The sequence below is a fragment of the Cynocephalus volans genome, chromosome X, assembly GCF_027409185.1.
Source record: "Cynocephalus volans isolate mCynVol1 chromosome X, mCynVol1.pri, whole genome shotgun sequence".
Taxonomy (NCBI): Eukaryota; Metazoa; Chordata; class Mammalia; order Dermoptera; family Cynocephalidae; genus Cynocephalus; species Cynocephalus volans.
Genome location: NC_084478.1, coordinates 22,423,898 through 22,448,753, shown reverse-complemented (window position 1 = coordinate 22,448,753; position 24,856 = coordinate 22,423,898). Strand labels below are relative to the sequence as shown.

Genomic DNA, 24,856 nt, shown 5'->3' with positions numbered 1-24,856 from the left:
CCAAGACGGAGTCTCAGCCAGGATTTCTTATACCATGAAGATCATGTAGGCATATTGCTGCTGCACAACCAGCCCTAATGGCACAGCTCTCCAGGTCTTTCACCAAGACCAGGTGCAAATCATCAGTCTTCCTTATCTATAAATAATATTGACATGCAAATCGCCCCAGAACTCCTCAGACCTATAGTTGCATAGCAACACTAGTAGTCAGTGTAGTTTATGTCAGTGCTATCCAAGTACTCTTATTTCAGTAAAAGAACTCAGAACAATTCCACATCTGTGGGAATTAAGTCTCACCTCATAGAAACCAAACAATAGAAGCTCTTTCTTGCAAAACATAAATGTGACAAAGGATTATATACACAAAATACGTCAGGGATGCATTTAAATTAAAAATAAAAAGACAACCCAATGAAAAGGAGGAAAAATCCCAAATATCAAACACACAGACATACCCCCCCCCACACACACCACCCTCACTAATAATTTAGGAACAGCATTAAATAATACAACACTCATTAGATTGCCAAATTTTTCCAGTGTCTGATAGAAAAGCTTAAGTAAGAATCTGGGAAATCAAAAACCCTTGTATGTTGCCGTGGAAGTATAAGATAGTAAAAGAGCAATTTGTCAAGCTTTCCAATAATTAGGGATGTTTATACTTTAAGACAAGCTATTTAACCTCCAAGAACGTACCCTAGAGAAACTAGAAAACATAACATGGAGAAACATTTGCACAATTATTTAATGCAATGTTCTTTGTAATATTGAAAATTTAGAAACAACATATTGCCTTTGCATACTAGAATAGATCAAAAAATTATACACTTCTTCAGTGAATCACTGAGTAGAGGTTAAGATAAATGATTAAGAACTCATGTATCATGTTACGGTTGTAATGTTATACAACTCCTGAATTGTATATGTGCTATTAACATTAAATTTAAGCACATAAAGTTGCGATACACAAATAAAATTTTGGAAAGATATGCATCACTTAAAGTTTGAAAACAGAAAAATACATACAACGTTATTTTTGAATCCATGCATATGTCATGAAATAGAAAACTTATGTAAGATAAACACCACTTTCTGGATAGTGGGTACCTCTGGAGAGAAACTTAAGAAATGCTCTCAGTGAGGGATCCAACACGATTTATTTCTCCAAAAAGAAAGACTTGTTGTAAGTGTCGCTCAATGGTAACTAAACCATTTGGAAAATCAAACCTGTGCTTCTTAGAATTTGGGCTGTGAAGGGACAGTGACAGGCTCACATCTGAAAAGAATTCTACCAAAATAGACAGGGAGACCATGGAAGTCAAACTGCCCACACACCAAAAGTAAAAATAAATAGTAAAAATTAAAAAAGAAAAGACCTCAGATGGATTGTGTGGACTTTGTGTGAGGAAGCCTGCCTGGGCTCCTTCCTAAAATTACTGTGTCCATTCAAAAATTACTGCCTGGTTGTAGAATATGACCCCAGCCTAAGAACAGGAATTGAGGACAGTTCTAAGCTGCCAGCCAGATATTTTCAAAGTCAAGGGCAATGAACTTTGATGGCTGCAGATGGAATACATTTCAATAATTCTCACAAACACACAAAAAAGCATTTTATGAAACATTAATCGTCACTAGGAATCTGCCATATCCATAGGGAATCATCAAGGAAATACATCGGTCATTCAAGTAAAACTCTTCTTGACCATATAGGCTGCCCATTTGAGGAAAGAGAGTGAAGGAAATAAAACAAAAAAATAACGAAACTTAAGGTGAGACAGGGATGATGAAGATGAAGAACCGGATAATGCCCCAAGGGTGATGCAGGACTGTACTGAGAGAGCCAGCTCATAACTGAATAAGACTGTGGAATTTTCATAGTTATAATGAGCCAAATATTTTAATTATAAAAATGAGACTGTTCTTTGAACTGAATGTGGCCAAAGATCTTTTCCTTATCTAAGAGTGATTGTAAATGTTATGGAATCTGAATGTAATTTGATCTTAGGCAGTGAAAAAAGTTAGCCCTACAGCTTAAAGAAAGGGTCAATTAGAGGAACACCATTTTATATTTCTGCCTTAAGTGATGCTATTTGCACAATAAACAGATTATATGGTTATTTTATGGGAAACAAACCCAGGGCACAAAGTAACATGTATCTTCTATACAGCAGTTGCAATATAGACCCTAATCTTCTCCTCGATGACATGCAAGTGTCATTATGATAAACTAGAAGACGGAGGTTGAATTTGGTGAATATATACATTATCGACTACTTGACAGCTCTGGTATAATTAGAATTTCGAGAGTTTTTCATATTATTGCGCTCATTACTAATAAGTACACATCCTAATCCTATGTATTTGTTTTGAGATAAATAGCCAGAAAATGCAACATTAAAAACATGAAGGACAATGGGAGGATCATTTATATCGCATAGGGACAAAACATGTGTTGGCTGAGCTTAATTTTTTTTTTTTTCCCTAAATCATTTAGATAAAGTCCTCCATCCCCAGTGTTTGGGACTCCTTAAGTGAAAAAACTATAATATTTAGTGCAACAATTCTCAGGGTAAACTTCCATGATTATCACACAGCCCTGAAGCAGAGATAATGCTTATTTGAGTTATTTCGTTGATGCAATATTTACTGCAAAAGGGCCTATTATGTATTATAACATTAGGTGATATCTAAGTGGTCTCTACAAAGCTTGGAAACACGAAGACCACAAGGTCGTATTGATAACTATTAACATGATATGACATATCAACTGCTCAGTAAAGCCAGAAAGTATGTTCTGCCCATAATATTGAATGATTAGCACTGGAGGAATCTATATCAAATATCAAATGGGTTCTCAAACTAGGGTCCAGTAAGCACTATACATCCTATATTGCTGCATGTACTGCCCTGTTTCTGGCCTTCTAGAGACATGAACTGTGCCCCTGAAGACATTTAACGGTTTATCCAGCACTCTAAGTGACTTTGCCAACCTTTAAAATAGAGTGATCATGGATGCTAGTCTGGAACAGTTTTCTGAGTGTGCATCATACATATACACATACATATTTATTTAAATTTTACAACTGTACTACGTTCTAATAGATCGTGTTCATTACAAAACCTATACAAATAGAAATGTAAAATTTTGGAGCTGGTTGCTTAGCTCACTTGTTTAGAGCATGGTGCTGATAACACCAAGGTCCAGGGTTTGTTCCTTGAACCCCGCAAGCTGCCAAAAATAAAAAGAAAGGAAGAAAGAAATGTAATGTATTTTTCTTGCTGGCTGGTATGGGGATCGGAACCCTGGACCTTGTTATATATAACACCACACTCTAGCCTAGAAATGTAAATTTTTTGATATAAAGATTAAATAAGCAGTATTTCCACAAAGATATTTACAAGTGTGTTTAGTCAGACTAAACACAATTAAATTCTGACTTTGAAACTTTGAACTTCTGTTTGAAGTGAAAACAATTGATAGAATGCTATTAGTGCTTCCGGCGGGACATGGCGTAGGAGGAGCGAATCGGGACGCGGAGGCGGGGCTTTCCCGCGCTCAGGGGCGTGTCAAAGTTGGTGGAGCACGCGGAGGGCAGGGGCGTGGGCAAATTAGCGCGCAGGCGCGTGGCCGCATCTGGAGGCCGGTGGCGGTGACAGGCGATATGCAGCCAGGGCGGAGAACAGCTGCGGATCCGGGCGCCGGCGGGGTGGAGAGCGCGGCCTGGACAGAACTCCAGGCTTTGCCGGGGACTGAGGCCTGACTGACGGGGCGTGGCCTGAATCAACGAAATGACGTCTCCGGCGTGTGGGCGTGGCGGCGCATAAGGGGCGTGGCCAAGGTGGCCGCGCGCAGGAAACACGGGAACCGGAAGCGAAGGAGGGGGTTCCGACTCAGCGAAGTCGTTCTGGTAAGGGCGGGGGGCGATGTGGAGCGCGGGCAGCAGGTGTCGTGGCCTGGCAGAGAGTTCTTGGCCCCGTGAGGATGGCCGGGGTCACGGCGGAGCTTCTCTGAGGAAGGGGGTGGTAGGTGGCGGCGGGGAATAGTCCCTTACTCACTTTAGCCCTTCGCTTCCACTGCGAGCGTCACCAGACACTCTTCTGTCCATTGAAGTGTAGAACAGCTGTCCAGAGACTGCAGGATGAGGGGTGCAGTTCCAGATACCGAGGCGCAGCCAGCTGGGACTCCCTCGGGTCTGCATTGTTGATCTTCCTCCTCTGACTATGCCAGGGGTTCTGGAAAGACCCAGGGTACAGGTGTGGCCCGTGGACCATCTGAGCTTTCTCCACTCCTCAGTTCCTTCTGTCCTTTAGTGTCCCGCCCCAGAGCTGGAGGAGAGGAACCTCCAAAACTACAAACGTTATTGGTGGCTGGGATTCTATATGACATTCAGCGTTAAATGCTACTGCTCCGAGGCTGCTGGGAACACGTTACTGTCAGGATAATTTCCTCTCTTTTGTTTTTGCTGGAAAACTTGAGAAATAAGAGGGGGTAGCGAAGATGCTTACAACAATTTGGATAGAATTTGTTCTGTGTCAGCCACTGAAAACCACATTGCTTTCTGCTTCCCCTTCTTTCTTTACTGATAATCTGTCCATCTTCGCTGTGCTATTTAAAACTGTTGCTGCAGTGTGGAGAGTAGTGAGAAGTCTGATGAGAGAAGCTTCCTCTTCAAATCTCTCAGAGCAGTCACTGTTCACAGCCGGCCTCACAGTCCCACTGAACCAAATTCAGGCCACCCACCGTCTCTTCAGGGACCTGGTGAAGAGCTGCACTGTTCTCGAATGCTTTGGAAATGAAAACTCTTCTGTCGGGCTTTCCTCCTTTACTCAGATTTTTTAAAGTCAATACCTGGGCTAAAATCCACCCAAAAACTAAAATCAACAAGGGCGTGGTTCTCTGTGCACACCTGCCCTGTTTTCCCTGGACCCAGGCAAAATGCTGCAATGGCTCACAGTTGGAATGTAATAAAGGTTGAGTAAATTGTGAGTGAAGATGACTATTAGGGAAATAATCTGATAGAAAGAGGGAAGTGCATTGCATTTCATTGGCCGCACTAGAGCGGTTAGTTGCAACACACAAATCAGGTATGAAAAACATGGTTTGAAACCTTTGGCAACACTACATTGGGATCATGCTCTCAGGGAAGAAGTGGGTGAGAGGAGGAAGTGAAGATTTCTTAAGATATGACAACATAATGTCTAATTTGAATTTCAAAGATTTGCAAAAGGTTGGCTTCCTTTTGAAATCAGAAGGTGAAAAAAATGGAGGATCCATCTGATGACAAGGAATTTTTTAATGTAATTATAACCTTTTGTCAGTACTTTTGCTGTCTGTTTTGCATCAGTATATATGGTTTAATTAGGCAGAGCTCAAGCTAGGAGGCATTTCATACGCAATTATGGATGATTAAAAGAGACTTTTTGAATCTTTTCTTTTTTCACCCATTTCTGAGTCTGCAAACAGCAGATAAAGAACGTGTTAGTAAACTCCAATGCCTACATAGATATTGAGTGATGGCATCCCACCATAAATTGATAATGGTTCCAAGGGAGTATGAGGGGTGTTGAAAAAGTCCATGGAAAGATTTGTATTATCTTTTCATTTTTTCACAAACTTTTTGAAGTACTCTTGTATTGGATATACAGGTGATTTGTTATTCTCACTACGTTTGTATAAGTTTGAAGTTTTCCCTAATAACAAGTTAAGAGGGGAAAAAAAAGCAGAATCAGATTCTAAATTCAGATGAGCCATGGTCTATTGCTCTTTAAACCTGCTGGGTGAATTCAGGTAATGAAGGTATAGTTGGCTCTCTGTATCCATAGATTCTGTATCTGTGGATTTAACAAATCCGGATTGGAAATATTTGAAAAGAATAATTGCATCTGTACTGAACATGTGTTGGGAAAATATAGGAGAATGGTCAGGGTCCCTCAGATGTTCAGAATCTTGCAGAGCATTTGATGTAAATAGGCACGTGTGCCCAGGTGTTCCTTGGTTATTGTCTAATGTAATTGTGCATGTGCATCCAGGTGTCCTGGATTATGACGAGTAGATAGGACGAGTGGCTCTGGTCCACGTCCCCCGCCCCCCACGGATGTCCCCTGGGGGGCCACAGGGAGGCCGCTACTGCTGCTGGAGGCTGTTGCTGCCAGTGTGTGTGTGGGACCCTCTGAGAGGCCACTGCCACTGGATCCACTGTAAGCTGCTGCTGCTGCTGCTGAGGACTGAACTCGTGTAATCTGCCAATGTCTCCCAGGATCTTTCCCAATTACCTCGCATGGAACTGAGTGTGAGGGGTCTAGTGACCCGTCTGTACAATGGGTTTGATGGGTGGGGCCCAGGCTGGACAATACAAATGGAAAACTTGGTGTAACTAAAATAATGAAAATTTTGGGTTTAGGTATGAATTGCCCTAGGCATACAATTGACGTAGCTATTGCCTCCACCCGAGAACATGTACAGACTTTTATTTTATGTCATCATTCCCTAAACAATACAGCATAACAGCAACATAGCATATACATTATATTAGGTATTATAAGTAATCTAGAGATGATTTAAAGTATATGGAAGGATGTGCATAGGTTGTATGAAAATATAACATTTTATATCAGGGATTTGAGCATCCACAGACTTTGGTATCCATGGGAGGTCCTGGAACAAATAGCACATGGATATGGAGAGACAACTGTATTTAAAAACCACGTACTATTATCTGGTTCCAGGTAGTATCGATGTAATGTACTGAAAGTTCATTTGTAGTCTCTTTTAAATCCTGAGCCAGACTTTTACATGGCTTAAACAAGGTGATTTCTCATCTGCTCAGACATTTTAACATACCTACTCCCTCTAAAAAACGTGTTTATACAAACACACACATATAAAGCTGAATAAAAGTAATTTTAACATTGACTTGAGGATTTCCAACACCTTTTGGGCAATGCAGACATACTTTAGTTGTGACTGGTTGTTATAACTGAATTATCCACAACCCCCCCCCCCATATTCATTATACTCAAATCTTAGGTCCCAGTAAGTATCCCACCATGTGACCTTATGTGGAGATTGGGTCTTTACAGAGGTAATCAAATTAAAATGAGGTCGTGAGGGTGGTTCCTACTCCAGTATCCCTAATTAGAGGTGATATTTGTACACAGAACACAGAGTGCTCTGTGAAGATTGGTGTTAACACCGTCACAAGCCAAGGAACTACTGGAAGCGAGGTGTATTAGTCAGTGTTCTTCAGAGACACAATCAGTAGGGTGTGTGTGTGTGTGTGTGTGAGTGTATGTATAGAGAGATTTATTTTAAGGAACTGGCTCATGTGAGCATGGAGGCTGGCAAGTCTGAAATCTGTAGTACAGGCCAGCGGGCTGGAGGCTCAGGGAAGAGTTGATGTTGCAGCTTGTCTTAGTCCATGTTATGATGTTGTAACAGAAAACCTGAGACTGGGTAATTTATAATAAACAGAAATTTATTTTGCTCACATTTTCTGGATGCTGGGATGTCAAGGGCATGGCACCAGCATCTGCTCAGCATCTGGTGAGGGTCTTCTTGCTGTGTTATCCCACGGCAAGAGGTGGAAGGGCAAGAGAGCAAGTGCGTGCTGGCGGGGTGAGGGGGAGGAGAGCTGAACTCAGCTTTTTATCAGGAACCCACTCCCACAATAATGACATTAATCCATTCATGAGGACAGAGCCATTCATACCATAGTACAGCTCAAGCTCAGAGGCAGTCAGGAGGGAGAATTTCCTCTTCTTCAAGGGACCTCCAGTCTTTTTTCACTTAAGGCTTTCAGCAGATTGGATGTGGCCCACCCACATGGAGGGTCATGTGCTTTACTCAAAGTCTACTGACTTAAATGTTAATCTCATCTAAAAAATGCCTTCACAGTGACATTTAGCCTGGTATTTGACCAAATATGTGGGTACCGTGGCCTAGCCAAGTTGGCACATGAAACTAACCATCCAAGTAGGGATGCCAGAAACAGATCCTCCACAGCCCTCAGAAGGAAACAACCCTGCCGACAACTTGGATCTCAGACTTCAGGCCTCCAGACCGTAAAACAATAAATTTCTTTTGTTTAAGCCATCCAGTCTATGGTACCTTATTACAAGCTATTATGCCATCCTAAAGATGCCAGGTAGGGAGTTAGGCCTGGAGGTGAGGAGCTGCTGTGGGATACACGAACTTCCTACCACTCCTCTTTCACGTGATGGCCCATCTGAGTTCAGTGTGTGTTACACTTCCCTCTGTGTAACAGACAAAAAAAAGAAAGAAACACTGAAAGTAACATGAATGAGGCCTAGAGGGACTGCCGCCCATCAGGGGAGCAGCCCCGATTTAAAATCCGCCTTTCTTTTTATTGACAAGACAAGGAAGTTCCATAAGAAAAATCAGTTGATTCAATCTTCAAAGAAGGACCTAAAAACAGGCAGTGTAAAACTAGTAACAGCAGTAAATTAACATTGTGGCATTCCAGAATGCAACTTGTAAAAAGCTAAGTCCATCCACCAACAAACAGCTTGTCCTTATGAAACATTTTCTTTTCCACAACTTCCTACACCGATTTTCTCAGCATATTTTAACAGCATTCAAGCAGTTTCCTTAACATATCTTAAGAACAATCGGTAAGTTAAATAGTCAATAGTCCTTCAAGCCAGAATCAAACCAGGGACCTAAAACAGTTAAATTACACAATCCCATCCCTAAACAGTGATTAGAGTTGATTAGATGGCTTTTGCCAAGCTATCTGTGGACTTTTGTCCTCCACTGGAGAGCCTTTTAGCTCCATGCACATATTTACCTAAAGATCCTATTCTAAGATCAAAGGAGAATCAAGATTTCTAACCCACTACAAGTGTGTAACATTCCCAAAGTGATGCACGCACAAAGTGCAAGGCACTCAGCCAAATGACTGGCTTCCAGCCCTGCTGTGCTGCATTTTGTGATACACGTAGAGGTGATTTTCTTGCTTTTCACTTAGGTGTAGCCTTCTCCCCTGTAGCTCAGGTGCAGCAGGGTCAAGGACAGCAGTACAGAGAGAAGAGCTAGTTCACAGCCAGCTAGTAGCAGGGACATGCATGAAGAGAGATGGGTGAAATCACAATGTTGGCCTGCTTGCTTAGCATCACTGGGGATCACGTGGGTTTTGTTTCTTACACTCTTCTTGGAAAGATGATGTGAAGAAATAAAGTTCAGGTCTGTGGGTGAAATGTGTCTTTAATGCCCCCAAACTTCTCTTTTTGTGCTGTTTGGCACCCCCGCCCCCCCATGGCTTTACCACTAAGAGCCCTCTTTTTGGCAAGACAAGGCAGAATCTTAGGCGGCACCAGCACCCTGCTGTGACCTGGTTTGCTGTGGCTTTCCCTTTCCATACTATGTGCATTTCAAGAGACTCATAGTAGGAGAAAAATTACACCCCTGGAAAGTAGAGCTCAAGCCTTGTTCACTTTTGCATCCCAGCAGCCGACGCAGTGCCTGCAGCAGAGCAAATGCAGTAGATGTTGGGATGGAAATGGTAACTGATAGAGTTCCCATCCCTGTGAGGCTAGGTCAGGTTCATGTTCGGCTGTGTCACTCTTATAGATCAGGCAGGACTTTGGGGGTCCTTAAGATCTTACAGGTAGGGATATGAGACCCTCCTTTTAAAGGACAAGCATTTAAAAGTTTTGAAAGTGTAAACAGCCCTACAATTGGGGGGGTGGCATTTGAGAAAGGGAAGGCCCCTCAGTACTGTCATGTCATGCTGGCTGTCATGTCACGGTTCTCAGTTCTTGACGTTAAAATCTCTGTCACCAAGGAAGCCTCCTCAGGTCTTTCAGCTAGTACTTCTCGAACACCTGTGGGGAATCAGGTCCTGAGAGACGCAGCTGTGATGGAGACAGACACAGTCCCCACCACCGTGGGGTCTAGGTGCTGGGGAGGATGAAGTAGTAAAGGACATTCCTGGTCAGGTGCTTCCTCCAGCTGCCGCAAGTGCTGGGCCAAGAAGAGGGTGCTGGGCCAACCCGGTGAGCAGGTGGTCAGGCAGCCTTTGAGGGATCACGCAGGAGTCAGTCACCTGAACGGGGGGCAGGAGTGACCAAAGCCCAGATGGAGGGCGGGTGGTCCAGGGAAGCAAGAGCATCAGCATAGGCTGGAGAAGGGCAGGACATGGAGAAGCGAAGTCTGCGGGTCCAGGGGCAGGCAGTGGATATGACGAAAAGTAAATGTCACTGTGAGGGACCAATGGGTTTGGGGAAAAAGTGAATAAACCCTGGCCCTCCCCACCCCTCAGGGTGTGAACTGCTGCTCTGAATGTTGTTATCCTACCTAGAGGATTCCTCCTCCTCAGCATCTCAAATCTCTAGTGTTTACATCTTTCCTCCTCTGCCTTCCTCCCTCTATGGTATTCGTTCCTGCAAGTTATTTGGGAACTGATAGAAGTCAATCTAAGGATGGTGGTGAGGAATAGCCTGAGGGTCATTCTTCAAGTGTCTCCATGCAAATTAGTATGGAGAAGGTTCCAGCTTCAGAGGTTCATTCTAGTGAGGCCCTGCAGCCTCCATACCTGCACTTAACAAAACCCAGAACTGAGTCCACTTCTACCTCAAAGAGAGCAGAAAGGCTTGTTGGTTTTATAACAGTCACATGTGTTAAGCCTTTGTGGCTATGGGTCATTGGCATTCCAGTGTGGGTTTATATGATTTAAGACTATATGTGAGAATGACTGTTTCTCTACTGATCTATTAAAGTAAATGTGGAAAGTAGTTTCTTGACCATTTTTTTTTAAAGATGACCCATAAGGGGATCTTAACTCTTGACTTGGTGTTGTCAGAAGCACGCTCTCCCAAGTGAGCTAACTGGCCATCCCTATATAGGGATTCGGACCCGTAGCCTTGGTGTTACCAGCACCACACTCTCCCAAGTGAGCCACGGTCCGGCCCCTTTGGACCAATTTTAAAATGTCAAAATGATGTCATACAGAAACTGGCCAAGAGAAATGAGATGTCCAGTTTCAAATATTTTGGAACGTATTGTTTATTGTTCTTGTTAGCCACTGTCTTTTTACTAAGGGTGGTCCACAGACTGCAAATTATTTCTGTGACTCTTAAGTTTCTGGAACTTGTTTATTAAAGTTTGCAAGCAGTTCAGTAGCTTCACATTCTGGAATATTCTGTCCCAAATTTGAATTACTGAGAAACCCTAGCTGACCTGCTTGCACGGGTGTGCTCTGTTGTAAACATGGAACATTAAGTGAGGCAGCAGATGGTCTTCCTCAAACCTCTTCCACCTCATTCCATTCCTGGAAAGACAGGTGCCCATCCACGTCTGGGCATTGCAGGGATTTTCCACTGTACCATATTGACATGGGGGGTGTGGATCATTCTTTGTTGTTGGGGGCTATCCTGTGCTCCAGATGTTGAATGGCATCACTGCCCTCTTACCAGTACCACACTCCCCCCATCCTAAGTGACCACATTGAAAAATATCTGAAGACAGTACCAAATGTCTGGGGGGGAAAACAGTAACCTTGGTAGAGAGTCACTGAGATGACAGAAGAGGATGTGTGTGATGGTGGAGAGGTGACTTTAATCAACTGGCTAAGAATATCTTTTAAATAGTTATTGTATATATTTCCACTATTCACAATGAGTCAACATAGTTTTCAAAGAATGTCTTGCCTCAAGATTCAAGGTTTCTCACATTTTCCTCTTGGAACCTATATGCAGATAAGAAAAAGAATTCATTAGTAATGCTAATCCAGCTAAATCTGTTCCCTTGAAACTGCTTTATAAATATGTTATTAGCGTAAGTTTATTTTCTCCAATGCTGACTGTTATTGAAATGGACTTGCCGGGGTCATCATACATTTCCGACTGCTGGGTGAACGTCCATCCTGCCAGACTGGCTTATTGCAAACACTGGCACTTGGCAGTCTAAGGCTAAAATGGAAAAAAATTAATCACACTGATCCAGTTATTAATGTTTTGTGTGAGTGGTGTTTTTGTCCTAGATGTTTATTTTGTGTGTTTTTATTTACGAAAATGTGAAAGTTAAAGATCTAAACTCCAATATGCTTATGTCTTTAGGATAGTTCGCTGCTTCTCAGCACTGACAAAAGCCGCATCGCACTGGCCTGAGGAAGTGGGGCTTCGCTTGATTGGTTTCTCACATTAGTTTCATGTTTCTAAGTGACTGGGAGAAACAGGATGCCGTCACCATTTGATTTTGATTTTGCCATATTACACTGTCCCGACCTGTTTTCACCCAGGACAATATTATGGTTTCTGCTGACCTGAGCCACTGAGCACGTCCTGTTGCTATATTCTGGACCCTCACCTGCTTCGTTGTAAAGACACTAGTCATTGTTTCTGGCAGCTCAGTACATGAACAGAAGGGCCACTGTACACTAGTGACCAAGCACGACCCGAGTTCATGAGGGTTAGAAAAGAGAACGGGCCGAGTCCTTAGATAGTGCCTGCCAAACAGGGTTGGCAGCTACTGCTGGTGAGACAATTGTCATCGTCATCATCATCTTTATCTCTTCACAGGTGCAGTGCTTGCTCAGATGTATGAATGTGATCATTTTAAGAAGATGTGAAGTGGAAGAAGGATTAATGGAAGGAGGAAGTGGTGGCAAATTCGGAAAGCAGCACTTCAGGACAGCCCCACGCTCTGCCCTTGTGCCTTTGCTGCCCACGCTCCCCGCAGATAATCTTTGGCTGTCAATGAGATTGCTGTTTGCTGTTATCTCAAGTAATGGACAGGAACTGTTGACAGTCCTAACTTTGGGGACTTGTCATCTAATAAAATGAAGATCAAATCCTATACCTGTTGCCCAAGATGAAAATAAAATCAGTTTCACACAGTGTGTATCATCTACTGAAATTTAGCCTGTCACATTAAAAAAACCATTTAGGTATGAGACCCTAGATCATAGGAAAATAAACTTAATTATGTTAATTCTTAGCTTAATGAAATATAAAGAATATCAGCTTGAATGGAAATACTACAAATTTGGTATTATTCCAATGGTTCTCAATGTTCACGATCTCCCTATTTTTATAAAGAAGAAAAACATTGTAGGAGAACTTGGTCTAGAGTGGCGCTGTCTAAGATGTAGTCACCAGCCACTTGTGGTTATTTACATACAATTTTAAATCCATTAAAATTTTATTGTCACATGTGCCTACCGCTTACCATATCAGATGTTTCTATCTTCAGAGAGGGTTGTGTTTAACAGCGCTGATCTATATTATAACTGAACTGTGTTACGAAGTTGTTCTATTATTTGTCCAATTAATTTTGAAGAACACAAAGCCTGGAGAACAATAGCATTAAAAGGCTTGTTTTGTGGTGTCTTCAGGAGGAACTCATATAGGTTGGGTTGCTCCAGACTGTTGGCTTTCATTAGCTTTCAAATAATCTTGAGAAACAATGGGTGGATTAGGAGCCCCTCGGAATTGCATTAATGGCCTCAGTGTTATCTTCAGCCACCTGGGACTGACAAATAGCCCTGGAACTGACCAGCAGGAAGTGTGGGCTTCATTCTGCTCTGCTGATAACTGCACATGTATCCTCTGGTTAATGGACCCGACATCAAAGTGTCTTTTGCAGCCCTGATGCTCCAACAAGGCACTTTGTGATTCTGTGAACGTCCTCCACAAAGTCAGATGGAGGGTCCCTGTGTATCCTGCCACTGTGCTCAGGCATAGCTAGTTCTACTAAAATGAGCTTCAGTTACATGAGGAAATAGCACATTCCTCATGGAAAGGGCAGTACAAAGCAAGGCACAGGATAAAGAGCAAATGAGGGTACAGAGGAATGCTGTCCAACAGGTACAGAATCTAAGCCACATAGGCAAATCTAGATTTCCTACTAATCGCGTTAGAAAAGGGACAAAGAAACAGGTGAAATTAATTTTAGTAATATATTGACCTATATGCAGTATCACTTTAATATGGAATTAATGGAAGAGTTATTGAGAGAGTTTGCATTCTTTCCTTTGTACCAAGTCTTCAAACCCTGGTTGGTGTTCTACATTTACGGCACCTCTTATTTGGCCCGACCAAGGGGAACAGCACGGGAGGACCAGAGTTCGGGAAGAATGAACAGAAATGAGATTGGATAAGTGGGTGGCTTCCTAGCAGGAAAGCTGGGCACTGAGACACAGAGGTCACAACCTGATGGACAGTCTTTAGCACAAGCACATGATGAAGGTGGTAGTTGAGGAAAACTGCTGAGATGCAGAACAGGAGTGGAGGGGCGTGGTGCAGGATGAAAGGCTCCAAGATGCTTTGCATGAGGTCTGGGGTGGAGGGGCCCGAACTAGGTGGTCATGGGCAAGGCAAGGAAGAGATGAGCCTGAAAGATTCTTAACGAAGGAATCATGTGGTAATCAGCAGGGTAAGAGGATTTAGAGCAAAGAGGAGACTACAACCTTGTCAGCGATGCCCTTCATCTTCCTTGTTCCATGCACAGGTAGTGGTGTGCAGAGCAGTGGGGAGGCAGATCATTAAGCACATGTGCGTATAATTGTAACCCTACCGAGTAATAATGTCGTGGAAGACGAATCGGAGTCCCGTGATTACAAAACAGTGATGCGAGGGCTCATGTTATAAGAGGATACTCAGAGAGGTGAGGAGGTGACGGGTAAGCCCATAACAGGAGCAAGCACCGAGTGAAATGAGGGGAAATTTAAGCAAAGGGGGAGGATCAGGAACCAGGGGGCTAAGGTAGGAATGAGTTGTCCACCTTTGAAGAGCTGAGGCTGTAGAAATAGGTGGTGCAAACATAAAATAAATCCAACCAAGGGCTGGTCAAATAAATCAGAACTAAAACCGAACGCACCCTCACTCTGAAATCTAAAGGTCGTTTGTCGCTTATCAGTCATGGCTTACTGATGCCTTACCAATGGCAGAGTGCTCACTTAAACCATGGTTGATAAAATCTCTCTGTGTTTTTCATTTTCTAAATAGAAGAAAAACCTGAAAATGAAGCCTTTGGTAGAACACTTAATCATCTTTCTGTTTTGAAGGACGGTTTGACAACTACCAAGAAATCATTTTAATCTGTATAAGGAAGAGAAAGGGAGGGGAGAACAGAAATATGAGTTTATCTTTAGCAAAATAAGCTCTGGGCAAAAAGGTGCCTCCACTAAGGGGAGAGAGACCAACCACCCCTACTTGGGGGATGCGTTGGGTTAATAAAGGAGTAGGTGGGTAGGGGGGACGAAAACCTTCTGGAAGCTGAACATGTAGCATTAAGGTCATGCAAGAGCAACTGAGGGAATAGGCCCGGTTTTCTTGGGCTGGTGTTTGCACGGGTGTGAGAGATGCTACTTTCCATTTCCTGCATGAAGTGTGGACACTTAAGGGGACCTGATCATTAGTTCACTTCTTGCCTAGTTCACTTCTTGCCTAGCCCTCATTAATTGGCTTTAAAAAGTGTGAATTCTCAAATATCAGCCAGTCGGAGTATCTCTGAGGGGAAGATGTGGTCTCTCTGTGCCAGGAATCTTTGAACCAACATCAGATCCATTCAAGGGCTTTCCAGAAGGCATCTGCATCCTGGTAAGATATTTTCCCAGTCCAAATGCATTTCCTATTTTAAGTTTGTGAAACAAAAATTTCTTCTCTTACGGACAAATTCTTTTATACTAAGAAAAATAAAAACAAACATTGGGTTTGGATCTCTCCAGAGCTAAGACAGTAATGTGTTATAGGAAGACATAGGAAAATAAAAAAAGAATACTCTCAATTTCCCTTGATCAGGATTTCTGAACTTTGGCACTGTTGACATTTGGGCCAGATAATTCTCTGCAGTAGGGGCCATACCTGTGTGTGCATTGTAGGACGTTAAGCAGCATCACTGGCCTCTACACACTAGATGGCACTAGCACCCTCCTCTGTCACTGTCCTCTCAGAGCCCAAATACTTGAAAGCGATGAGAGGCCCAGAGGGACTACACCAAGCTAACTCCTGCAAGAGAGGAGAAAGTCGGTGTAGCCCCGAGCTCAGGCTTGTCTCATCTTTTATTGTGGTATCAAGACCTTGGCCAAGTAACAAGCTGAGTATACTTTCAAAAGAAGTACAGAAAGGAGTGTGTGAACAGGACAGAAACGATCTCAGTCTTCCCTACTACTGAATCAGAACATCTTCGCTGTTCAGCATGTGCTGTTTTCAGCACGTAATGTTCCCATTCTGTGCACTCAAGGCTTTTGCCCTCTGTGAATGCTTTTGCCCACTGTGTATTCCCTGTACTAAACAGGCCCCCGTGTTCCTGTATCTCCTCTAGTTGTGACAAGCAAAAGTCTCTGTAGAGGTTGCCAAATGTCCCCTGGGGGAAAAATCAGTTCCTCTGTTGAGAACCACTGGTCCAGACACTCCCAGGGGAGCTTGACGTCCATACCCCTAGGATGCTTTTGCGCTCCACCCCCCAAAAAACAAGTCTACGATTTTGAAATTCCATCTTTGGGCAGCTACTGAAGCAAGAGGAACGTCTCCTGTTTTAGAGTAAACTAGAGGCAGCTTTCTGGGTTTTATGGAAATAGGAGGATGCCCTGCCATAGGTGGGGATTTGACTGAGTAGCAGCTGCCTTGTCACTTTCTCAAATCCTTAGATTCACTCTTAGCAGAGGGGGCGAGATGCAGGGAGTTGTTGGTAATGATTTCTCTCGGTCATGTTTCTTCTAGTTTTCCTCCTTGTCTTGATTCTACTCATCCGTGGTGCAGATCTGAAGGGCAGAGAAGTGGACCACCCCTAACTGATACACGTGGCTTCCATTCCTCATGCATGGATGTCACAACAGGTCTATCTGTGTTATCAGGAACTCTGCTGATATTTTTCAGGGACCTGCTACAAAGACCTGGTGCTTGACTCTGGAAGAAATTCAGCATCAGCGATGTCGTTAGTGCCTGTGTAAATGAATTGTCTGTGTACACCTTAATAGTTCATATTTGTGTGACTGCGAACTCCCGGGACCTTCACAGTGCTGATATTCTACCCAGCTGTGGCAGGGTGGCTGCCTAGTCCTCAAAGTTTGCTCACATGAGAGGTGAATTCAGCACGCACACTAGGTGGGGTGCGCCTTTCGCGGGATGCAGGCTCCACGGGCCTTTACGTCCACTACCCAAGCAGCTAAACACTGATGGTACGTGATAGAAATTTGCTGCCCAATAATTCTTCCTCCATTTCTTTTGCTGAAAAGTCTCTTATTGAAATTACATTAATTTGTGTTTGCATTTAAAGCTAGTTTGGGCGGGGGAGGGGGGATTGGGGACCAGGAACCTATCAACAAAGACAAGAAACTAATTCGTGAATACCCTGTTTCCCAATGGACTAATCTCAGGAGTGATCACACTTGCTTTAGGTGAAGTTAGTAGACAGACTGTGACGCGTTGGTTTTCCAAGCTGACAGGATGCTCCGTAAGGTGCTGTCTGACCTGCCTTTATCCTCTGCATTAGTCAGTTGATGAAGGCCCTAAGTGGCTATTTCCTAAGACTTTTAGTTTCAATTAGCCTCCACAGGGTCCCCACCTGTGAAATTGTCTCGTGTGTGATGCTAGACAGTGGACGGTCTTGCTAATAGCTCCAACCTGCTTTCTCCTAGTGCATCCACTCAGGGAGAGCCTGGACCTGGTTCCCAAGGGTGATCGACAGTCACCTGTCAACATCCAGTGGAGGGACAGTGTTTATGATCCTGCCCTAAAACCCCTCACCATCTCTTATGACCTGATCACCTGCCTCCACGTCTGGAATAACGGGTGTTCTTTCCTCGTGGAATTTGAAGATTCTACAGGTGAATCAGGTGAGGGTAAGATCCGGTGGTCTTGCCTGGAGTTAAAGGAACAGTGTCCTGTCAACACAGGACACGTCCAGCTCCCTCCATGGTAGTACTGATGTCTTTGTTAGCAGTGGCATGGAACTCATTGGAATTTTTTTTCTAATTGTGGAAAAATGCACATAACATGAAACTTACCGTTTTAACCATTTTTAAGAATACAGTTAAGTATTAAGTACATTCACCTTATTGTGCAACCATCACCACCGTCTGTCTCCAGAAATCTTTTCGTCTTGAAAACCTGAAACTCTACCCATTCACCAGCTCCCCTTTTCCCAGCTAACAGCCCTGACAACCACCAATCTACTTTCTGTCTCTGTGGATCTCACTACTCTAGGTACCTCATTTGAGTGGAATCATACGGTATTTGTGTATTAGTCCATTTTTGTGTGACTATAACAGAATATCTGAGACTGGGTAATTTATAAAGAACAGAGGTTTATTTGGCTTCCAGTTCTGGGACAGCTGCATCTGGTGTGGGCCTCAGGCTGCTTCTACTCTTAGAGGAAAGTGGCAGGCAGCCGGCGGGTACACATTGCCACTCCAAAAGGGAGGAATAGGCCAAAAGAAAGGAGAAACAGGACCCAAACAAGTCCAAAACCCAGCAGGGCAGACATTTAATCTTACAGCTCCAAAATAATCTTCTTTGACTCCAAGTCATGCATCCTGGGCACAGTGGGTGGTCTGGGTAACCCACCCAGACTTGGGCAGCCCCAACCCAACAGCTCTGCCAGGCTCAACGCTGGTGCCTATGGCTTTTTGAGGGCAGCGTTGCACGTTGCCCTGGCCCTACAGTTCTGGGGTCCTGGCGGCAGACCCACTCCCTTGGCTGTACGAGACATTTCCCTGGTGGGGACTCCCTGTGGGGCCTCCATCCCCACTTTCCTGCTCAGCATTACTCTAGTAGATGGCCTTTGCCATGTCTCCGCCCCTGTGGCAGGTCTCTGCCTGGGCCCCAGGCTTCTCCATATATCCTCTGAAATCTGGGTGGAGGCTGCCACGATTTGTTTTTCTGTGGCTGGCTTATTACACTTAGCATAATGTCTTCCAGGTTCATCCATGTTGTAGCATGTGACAGAATTTCCTCCCTTTTTAAGGTTGAGTGATAATCCATTGTGTGGATATAAGACTTTTCTTTTATCCATTCCTCACCTTTTCACTATTGTGAGTAGTACTGTTATGAACATGGGTGTATAAATGTCTCTTCGAGACATTGTTTTTAGTTCTTTTGGGTACATGCCCAGAAGTGGAATTGCTGTATCATCATTACACTAACTTCTGAGAATATGAAAAAATTCCCTTCTATTTTTTCTGCATGTTTCCTTCTACTACTATAGGTAATATTTTCTATTAATAAATACATGTATCTCTGCATAGATTTTATAATTGCTATAGACATAAAATGAAATGAACACTTTGCCAGAAATCTATTTTCTGTGTGGGTGCTGAATATGTGCTAATTTTCCTCTGCTTGCTGACTTTTCAAATAACTTCTATGTTAAATACTGATACTATTTAATCTGATTTTAAATTATAAGATTGCAACATCGAGCAAAAGGATAATTACGCAAGAAAAACATTTTATATTTTTGGTCACCTGATAACATGTATGTATTTTGTTACTCATTTATTCATTCAACATTTACTGAGTGCCAAACATGCACCAGGCACTGCAAAGTGTCAGGAATACGAACCCAATTCCTGACTCCCTAGAGTTTAAAATCTAGTGAGAGAAGCACCCTTGAAGTTAGAATTATAAAGCAAGTGTGACTTTAAAAGGTTTCTAAATGTGCTCTGGGACCACAGAGTAAGGCATGTGATGTAGACTGCTCAGAGGAGTTTATGGTGATTTCACTGAGGAGGGGACATCTACATTGGGTATTGAAGGATGAATAGGAGTTTGCCAAGAGAACTAGAAGGGCATCTTAGACTGAGGGAAAATCGTGTTCAAAGGCAGATATGATAGTATGTTCTGGAAATGGCCAAAAAACAAAGTGATATGGCCAGAGTGAAGAATGTCTGATGTAGGAGAGGCAGGGACAATGGTGGTCATTGAAGCCGACAAGAGCAGGTGGAGGGCAGGCTCATCAGACACTCTTATTGTTAAACAGGACAGCGGCATGGCATGATTTCATTTAATTCATTAGTCAATTAGTTTACTGTTTTTACATTAACCCAGGCAACAGAGCAGGGCCGCAAGGTCAGATAAATCTAAGTGAGAGATGGTAGGAGCCAAAACAGAGGCTGTGGCAATAGAAATAAGAGAAAGAGCAAGTTTAGAAAGCATATGTGAAATATAAACAACAGAACTTGAAGGTGCAGTCCTCTGAAATAGAACTGAAGGCAAAGTTGACCATGACCTTGAAGATGCCTCACTTGGGAGCCTCGGGGAATGCTGGTTCCAGAAAGAAAGCTCATGAGTGATGGATGATGAGTGACTTGGAGGGAAAAGTAGGGAGATCATAAGGAAATGGAATATCTGCTCACAACTTTTTTTCTGTAATTTAGTTGTAAATGTTGCATCAAAAATAAAAAGCAGCACATTTTAAGTGGTCATCCCTGAAAGAAGAAATGTATCTTCAATGATTGTCACATTGGAAAACTTTTAAGGAATCTGTTTCTCTCAAGATAAGCATCTTCTCTGCTTTAGATGCAAATAAATTTGCATCCTTGCTATGTAAATTTTTCTTTCCCTGAATAAATCTCTCTATTCCAAAATAGTATTAATTGCTGCTCTTGCCTAAATTTCTTCCTGTTCTTTATTACTATTTCATTTTGCAGCAGATTGTCATATGCTTTTCTCAGTGGCTTTAATTTGGGTGAGGAAACATGTTTAAATATCATCTGTGGAATGAGGCTCAGTTTATTTTGGAGCGATTTTGTATGGTCATGTGTTAAAACCTCTTTAATGGTATTTCAGCTGCACTTGGTGTGTTGAAATGCAGTCAAATTTGAAAGCTTCGAGGATGCAGCACTGGAAGAAGATGTTCGGCTGTGACAGGAGTATTTTTAAAGGTAACGAAAATCTCGCCAACTTTAAATGATGTTTTGTATGCTAGCATGAAAAGATACATTACAATATTGTTATTCATTTTAAGAATACTGGGATCAATACATTGGTTAGATAATCAATGCTTGAAATACAGGATTGTTAAGAATATATTTTATATCTTTTAAATGATTTAAAATTGCACTATCCAATATGGCAGCCACAAGCCATGTGGGGCTACTGAACACTTGAAAGGTGGCTAGTGCCATTGAGGAAATGAAGTTTTAATTTTGTTTAATTTTAATTCATATACGTTTCATTTCAGAACTGATATTTAATTTAGGTATTGTAAAACAAGAAGGTTCGGAACCACTTGAGTATGTGTATGTACGTTTTGAGGTGTAAATGTTTAAAAATCTAAATACAGATCAACTATTTCTGATGAAAACTTAGCATCCAAATTGATGTGTGCTGTAAGTGTAAAATACGCAACAGATTCTCAAAACTTAGTATGGAAAAAAATGTAAACTTAGATCAATAATTTTTTCACATTGATTACACATTGAAGTGATAACATTTTAAATATATTTGGTAAAATAAAATACATAATAAGATGAATTTTACCTGTTTCTTACTTTTTAAATGTGGCTACTAAAAAGTTTAAATTACCTCTGTGGCTTGCATTCTATTTCTATTCTTAAGTACTGGTATAGAAGGATAAAAGCATATAACTAAGTAAATAATGGTTAAAATGTGCAATTAGTTAAAAATATATTTTAAACAGAATAAAAAGATAAAGGCAAACAACTATAGGAAATGATTATAACAGGAATTAATATTTGCGAGTGCTCTGTGACTCTGTATTTGCTAAGTGCTTAGTTTATCTTCCCAAGAGCTCTCAGTGCCAGTACTATTGTCTCCATTTTTCATATGAAGAAAGTGGAGCTTAACAAGGTTAAGTGCTTTCCTGCCGGGTCACACAGCTAGCTAATGGATAACGGGTGGTACATTCCTATACCACACTCATGGGTCCTCTGAGTTCCTGAAGGTTTAGCAGCTGCAGGTCTCCCACAAGTATCTTGCTTTAGTCCACTCTGGAGGCTGAGTGTTTAAAGGAGGCCCAGGATTTGTTTTAATCAGGTGTGGTAAGATGTTCAGACATGGGAATGACTGTCGTGAAGGAAGAGGTTTGTTATAAACACAGACCACTTGAAGCAGGAGGCACAGCACATGTATAGCTACACAACTACGCCAACTGTCGGGATAGGGCCATTGCTATGCTAATTGTATGGCCAGGGCAATTCATAACTCAAGCCAAAATGTTGCATTATTTTAGTTATACCAAGTTTCCATTGGTATTGTCAGGGCTAGGGCTCAGGCCTTTCAAACCCATTGTACAGACTGGGTCACCAGACCCCTCACACACAGGCCAATGCTAGGTAATTGGAAAAACTCCCGGGAGCCACTGGCAGACATCAGTCCTCAGCTTCATCATCAGCAGCAGCTTATAGGTCTGGCAGCAGCGGCCTCTCGGAGGGTCCCAGGGACACTTGCAGCAACAGCCTCTAGCAGCAGTAGCAGCATCCCCGAGACAGAGAAGGGGGCAGCTGTGGAGCACAGCTGCTTGTCCTTTATACTTAAGTCCGTAACCCAGGACACCTGGGTGCCCACGCGCATGTACATCAGACAATAGCCAAGGAACACCTGGGCGCATGTGCATATTTACATCAAATGCTCCACACGATTCTGAACATCTGAGGGGCCCTGACCATTTTCCTTCACTTTCCCTACAGCACACCATGCAGGGCTACTTGATGATGCACCAGGGTTGGTGACAAGGCAGAGGGAGCCAGGGGAAAGTGTGGGCAGGAGACTTCACTGTGGGTTTCTTGGGAAGGAACAGCAAGGCAGGGTAAGCAGCTGAGGATCTGGCTACTTTGAATATATTCAGCGTGCTCTGGGGTGGAGGGTCAGTCCCTAGTTGTCTCATACCTGACCCTGGGTAGTAAGAGCAGGAGAGTCGTGGCCCCATGAGTAAGAGCCCCATAAAGGAGAAGGTTGGGGTTGTGGGCTGTGGATTGCTTGGCTGGCATATGAAAGGTGCTCCCCCAATTGTTTGTGCACTATAGGAATTAGCCAGCCTTGGGGGGAACAATCCCTCCAGTGTCAGCAAGGCCCCAGATGTCCAAGCATCAGTTACAGAAGCTAGAAAACGTGGTTATTATACAGAGGCTCCTGGAGCATGCCCTTGAGGCCTCGGGCTTGCGCTGAAAGCTGGGCCTTCCTGTGCTCTGGTTTGCTCTAGAACTTCAGCCTCCAGAGGCCCTGTGGGCCGCGGCCTGGTGAGTCCCAGCGGCAAGCGAATGGAACCAAGGCCACTTTCCCTGCAGACCGCAGGCACATCTGCAAACAGCCTGCTCATCTGCTCTGTATCTCATTTAATTCAGCAGTGTTCGTCACATTCTAAATTGCCAGTTTAAGTGAGTTTCAGACTGTCATTTGTTTTTAGGTAATCACCAGGTGGTTGATTTTAATTTTCATTCCATTCACTTCTGTAGTCGATGTCAATTGTTTTTAAACCTTGCATTTTCTCATTTGTTTTTCTTTAGCTGCACAAACATCATAAAGAGCTACAGAAGTTGGTGGATACTTTGCCATCAGTTAAGCATAAGGTAATATTTTTTCCTAAATCACTTGAAGTATATCTTGTGTTTCAATCTCAGAGTGGAGACATTACCAAGGCACTTTGAATCGGGAAGTGTAATTAAGTGAAGTATATTCAGGTTCTCTTTGAACGTTCCCTTAGAAGGAGACTTGCCATTTATGATGCTGTGTTGGGAAAGCCCCTGGCCCTGGGTTACTTTGCAGGGGACAGAAGTGATTGCGTTAGTGGGCACTGAGCTTTCTGGCTTTACTGCCATGCCTCTGAGGACTTGAGGACTCAGGAACATACTGCTGCCTCCTGTTCTGTTCCTGATCAGTTCTTGTGAAAACACTCAGTGCAGCCTTCTTTTCTCTAGTTACCCTCCCAAGTCGGGGAGCAGAGAAAAGTTTTACAGAAACTTGACTTTTCCAGCTGGAAAGAGAAATGATCCCTCTCCTTCAGGTTGGAAACCTTTGTCCAACCCCCAAGATTAATTCTTCCATATTCAGAATCCCAAAGGGGCCTCTCCCTGGAAGTCCATATATTCCCCCATCCGTCTGTCCCCCTACCTTTTCCCCTCTCCTTTCCTCCTCCTCTTTCTCTTTCTCCCTCTATCCCTAGTCCAGGACCCTGGCGTCTCCTAATCTGCACTGTATTTTAGAAAGGAGAAATGCTCAGTTAGTCCCTCTTGAGAAAAAGAAGCCTTGTTTCTGCACCAGCCACTGTCTAATACCTCCCAACGATACTCAGAGGACAGCACCTGCTGTAAACCCACTAGAATTGAGGGAGAACACGGTTTTGGCTGTTTTTCCACTGGGGAGTATCAGAAATGCAGAGCCGATTGCAGAAACAAAGCCTGGGCATGATTCTGTTCTAAGCAGTGACTCTTCAGGGAGCTGCCCAGAGGTACCTGCAGCTCCCTGGACCACTGCTGGTCCCTGAACACCCCAGAGAATCATCATTTCATCATGCGATTCCTGAGTGTTTCACCACTAAATAGTGACTCGGTGACCCCCATCTCTTGGCCAGGACAGCTTTGTGGAATTTGTGTCATTCAACCCTTCCTGCCTGATGCCCACTTGCCGGGATTACTGGACCAGCTCAGGGTCTCAGACTACCCTGCCCCTCTCTGTGTCTGTCACCTGGATCATTAAGAAGCAGCCAGTCAAGGTTGATCATGATCAGGAACGTTCTTCCTGCAATTTCCACCTAAGGAAATCCTAATCTGCCCATTTAAAACAAGGCTGGGTCAAACTTTGGCATCAGTTATAATGTCTTGTAATGTTTGTACATTTTTATTAAAATGTGCTAACATCTTGTCTCAGTTTGCAGATGAATTTGGGGATGTGTTGGGAAAATATAGGAAAATAGGTTCCCTCAGCTGTTCCGAATCTT

At 43.1% G+C, this 24,856-nt stretch overlaps 1 long non-coding RNA gene and 1 pseudogene across 1 annotated transcript; both read left to right on the top strand.

The window, feature by feature from the left end:
• Positions 1-3,811: 3,811 nt before the first annotated feature.
• On the top strand, positions 3,812-12,857 carry LOC134367325 (uncharacterized). Its single transcript, XR_010022403.1, has 2 exons — positions 3,812-3,908; positions 12,538-12,857. It is a non-coding gene; the product is annotated as an uncharacterized LOC134367325 (long non-coding RNA).
• A 3,017-nt stretch (positions 12,858-15,874) lies between these two features.
• On the top strand, positions 15,875-24,685 carry LOC134367805 (carbonic anhydrase 5B, mitochondrial-like; annotated as a pseudogene).
• Positions 24,686-24,856: the final 171 nt, after the last annotated feature.